This window comes from Diaphorina citri, unplaced genomic scaffold (assembly GCF_000475195.1).
Source record: "Diaphorina citri unplaced genomic scaffold, Diaci psyllid genome assembly version 1.1 scaffold985, whole genome shotgun sequence".
In the NCBI taxonomy this organism is placed as follows: Eukaryota; Metazoa; Arthropoda; class Insecta; order Hemiptera; family Psyllidae; genus Diaphorina; species Diaphorina citri.
In genome coordinates this window covers 139,995-144,687 of record NW_007378416.1, presented here as the reverse complement: position 1 = coordinate 144,687, position 4,693 = coordinate 139,995, and positions in this window count along the sequence as shown.

The window sequence follows — 4,693 nt, the reverse complement described above, 5'->3', positions numbered from 1 at the left end:
ACATGTGACCGTTCCTGAAAACAAATAAAACAAAAAGGATTACAACCATTAGCCACCATTAAAAGTAGCAAAAGTCGGCTTGGTGGGTAGCGCGTCTACCTTGTAAGACCAGCCATTCACTATCAGGTAGACCTGATCAGGTATGCCTGACACCTGATGAACACAAACACCATTAGGTAGACCTGATAGGTGCGGCTGAAAAGGTCCTAATGTCAAGTCTACCTAATTCCTGATGAGCACACACACTCGGTGGTGTAGAGGTCAAGGCGCTCGTCTGGTAAATAGGGCGACCCTACCAGTCAGTCATACAAAAAATTCTGCAACACTACAAAAACTCACTACAATAACAAGAGACAGAAACACAGAACAGCAAGGAAAGAAGGAAATTAATTATGTTTATTAATATAAAAGGGACAAGTATACAACAGTACAAGGAAACGTACATGGCACATTGCATACATACTCTTATATTTTATTGTACAGGGTGACCCAGCGTTACCTGACGGTTTTTAAAATGATGCTACACGTTCAATTTTCAAGATAAAAGAGTGATATTTATTTTAATTGAAAGATAACAAAATGAGGTTTACTTTTTTGGGCATTTTGTTTGTGATGGTGATCAGGTGTGGAAGACGACGCTAGCCGAAAAATCGCCCTCATTTTGAAAACACTCAATCTGGTTCAAAATTGAACATACTGTCTCTAGCACTTCCTGGACTATAGCACGATTTTCTCGATGAAAAGCACCAGTCAACTTATCCAGAATCCTTGTCTTATAATAAATATAGACCTTGTTTTTAACGTATATCCATAAAAAAAAAAAAAAATGTCGCACGAGCTAAGATCGGTTGTGGAGGGAGGAAAAGCAAAATGGGTGCGAAACGTCCACTAGGCATTAGTCAAAAATTCACTACTTTTAAGAAATGCCACCACAGCGAAAGCTTACTGTGCGTCAGTTTGTGTTTAGCCAGAGCAGATGCATTGCCAAACACTTTGCCGCACACCTGCAATCAGAACAAACGATAGATTATTCAAAGGCCTTGGTTACAACACTCTTAGTTCAGTGGCTGTTAAAAGAGATTTAACGGAGGCTATGGGTTAAAGGTGTTTTCGGTTCTGTGCTTGGATGGTACTCACTGTACTAGTCCGCTAGTTCTCGAGATTGGAGCTTGATTTCCTAGTAGGCTCGATATTTTCTGGAAATTTTGAACAACCGTAATTGACATTTCTCTCACAGATTAGTCCAGAAAATATCGAGCCTACTAGGAAATGGAGCTCCAATCTCGAGAACTAGCGGACTAGTACAGTGAGTACCATCCAAGCACAGAACCGAAAACACTCTTGAACCCATAGCCTCCGTTAAATCTCTTTTAACAGCCACTGAACTAAGAGTGTTGCAACCAAGGCCTTTGATAAATCTCTTTTATTAGCCACTGAACTGAGGGTGTGGCAACTGAGGATACCTCAACCACGCCACTGATCTTTCATCTGAAACTTTCACTGGAGAAGAAAGCTCGGTACTAAAATACTATAACTTGAACATTTCACAACTTTCTAACTAATGTACCCCCGCGTTCCACGCGAACTTCACTGAACAGGAGAAAAAAGTTCCACTGGCAGGAAATGGAAAGCATTTAATTTGGGGAACATTACTCATTACTTTATATTTCCTTTGAGTTTTGCACCAAAGTTTTCGCTGGAAATTTTCCCCTAGCACCGAAGGAAACATACTTATTTATTATTTTCACACAGGAAAATGAAGAAACCGGAAAATATAGAACTATCGTATTCCATAGAGGTTTTCCTGTTTTCCTTTGAAGATGGACAAGATGGCGGCTAAATAAGACGAATAAATTAATTTTCTATTCTTTTAATCCAGTTTAGGCCAAGCTGTATTTTTTAAATTTAAATCGTCCCTCCCTCTCATATATTTATTTATTCGAAGATCTTATTGCTTTTCACATTTGTTTCACCTGTGCTTTATATCTCTTGGTTCCTTTCTTTTATTAAACAGTTTCCTTTTTAAATTTAAATCGTCCCTCCCTCTCATATATTTATTTATTCGAAGATCTTATTGCTTTTCACATTTGTTTCACCTGTGCTTTATGTCTCTTGGTTCCTTTCTTTTATTAAACAGTTTCTTCGAGAACAAAGGCAGAGACGAGGGAGGTAGGGTGGGAGCAGTTAAATTTTTACTTCCGAGTAAAACAGTCCTGAGGAAGCATTGTAACTGAGGAGGGGGATCATTCACAATTAAGGCCCAAAGTCAATCAAAATTGGACTTGTGTTTTATGTTTCAGGCACCTATATGGTGTCGATCAATCGTGTCGACAAGGTAAGTTATAGAGTCAGAGTGTGCAGGCTCGTATAGAACCTACCCAAACTTGACAGTACTAGACCTGCCCGAAGTTGACGGTACTATTCATAGAACTGAGAACTCAGACATTCCCTCGGCCTCGACATGAGAAGAAAAGACAAGCCTGTGAAAGAGTGCACTGATTAGGTCCGCCTGTCAGGTCTACCTGATATCTCATGAGTACGCACACTATCATTTAGACCTGACAAGTACGGCTGAAAAGTTCCGCCAGTCGGGTCTACCCTATACTTGATGAGCACACACGATATTAGGTAGACTTGACTGATGGACCTGATCGGGTTACCTGTGAGGTTCACCTGATAGTGAGTGGCAGGCCTTCGGCCTGACTGTTGGTGGAGACTGCCTGGAAACTACTGGTCGAGTATTCCAGGCCACTTGCCTGATTGATACAATGATACAGATACACGGTGTTACGCAGAGCTGAGCCAGCTTACGGTTAGAACTGAGCCAATGCAGCCAGTGTGATAAGGGCTTGAGCCTATACATAGGTACTGAGCCCCTTTTGTTCAAAATCTCGCGCTTAAAATTTTCACAGCGGATTTTTAACTTGTACAGGCCCTTATAGTTAGTAACATAAGGAGAAGAAAATTGCATCACCCTGACGTTTGCCTACCTACAAAGCTGTATTCCTTTCTTTATTACTAAAGTAGAGTTTTGGACTTTTTTCCAGTTCGAAAGAAGATAGGAAAGAAGTACCTATGATATTACACGATTCTAGTAATGATTCCTCTGATGGTTCAAAACAACCGGCTGTATTCCTTTCTTTATTACTAAAGTAGAGTTTTGGACTTTTTTCCAGTTTGAAAGAAGATGAATAGGAAAGAAGTACCTATGATACCTATTACACGATTCTAGTAATGATTCCTTTGATGGTTTAAAACAACCAAAACTCATCTTTGGCACCACAAGGGTTAAAATGTTAAAAAAACTAAATAAGCGGCGCTTTTTTGTCCCCCGAAAACTTTTGACAATGGTGTCGTAAATTTTATTTCCTCATCTCTGACGCTAGTAAAACCCACTACGTTATGTCCTCCTGAAAGTCATTTTCGTGTAGAAGAAAAGAAAGACAGGAATTTAATAGAGGCTTTCAGCATCAAATTTGTCCGTTTTTATTCGAGGTTTTTAACAACTTCTTTCTTTTATTAAAGGTACTAAAATGGAGCCGTAGAGGAACTAGCTTTTTTTAAGAGAGTCGAGTTGAGTGGTTCCCAGCTCAAAACTCACGGAAAACCTCGTTTGGACCGATAAAAATAGCCATTTTTCTCCGACGTGCAACGCCAAGAAATCCATGAATAGTTAATGTCTATTCTATGAAATCAATGTTCAATTGTCTCTCTCCAGATAATAACGACCTGCTCATGAACCTAAAGGCAGAAGGTACGGTTCGGGCATTATTTCAGACCAATGTTCCGCTATTTAGGACTCTACAGGGAAAAAGTTCAAAAGGGTAGCGCTACTCAGAACTTTACCTTAAGCCATAGGTGCTACTCAGAACTTTACCTTAAGCCATAGGTCACTCAAATTTTGCAGACAGCTTCCATACTTAATGATGAACAAAAGTGTCCGCGGGCCGGACGTCGAGAAATGTACGGTTCGGCCGCTATTTAACGCCAAATCTGTAAAAGAGCTCAAAAAGAGTTTGCAATGCTCAGACCTTTAGGTTTCAGTCAAAGTCGCTCAAATTTGGCACAGAGATTCGATAAATAATGTAGATCAAAAATATCCCGGGCCCTGTTTAAACCTTGTAAACATGGTCCTTGATCCACAAACATTTTGTGTTGGGTACCTGCATTATGAAATATAACTTTATGAAATAATGAAAAATTATTTCATACACTTTTGTTGATCCGAAAATTTTTCTCCCATTACAAGTATGTGTAGAAAGCGTCTTTCTTAGAAAACATTGGCTCTCAGGACAATGGTGTCGTAAATTTTATTTCCTCATCTCTGACGCTAGTAAAACCCACTACGTTATGTCCTCCTGAAAGTCATTTTCGTGTAGTAGAAAAGAAGACAGGAATTTAATAGAGGCTTTCAGCATCAAATTTGTCCGTTTTTATTCGAGGAGGTTTTTAACAACTTCTTTCTTTTATTAAAGGTACTAAAATGGAGCCGTAGAGAAACTAGCTTTTTTTTTTTAAGAGAGTCGAGTTGAGCGGTTCCCAGCTCAAAACTCACGGAAAACCTCGTTTGGACCGATAAAAATAGCCATTTTTCTCCAACGTGCAACGCCAAGAAATCCATGAATAGTTAATGTTTATTCTATGAAATCAATGTTCACTTGTCTCTCTCCAGATAATAACGACCTGCTCATGA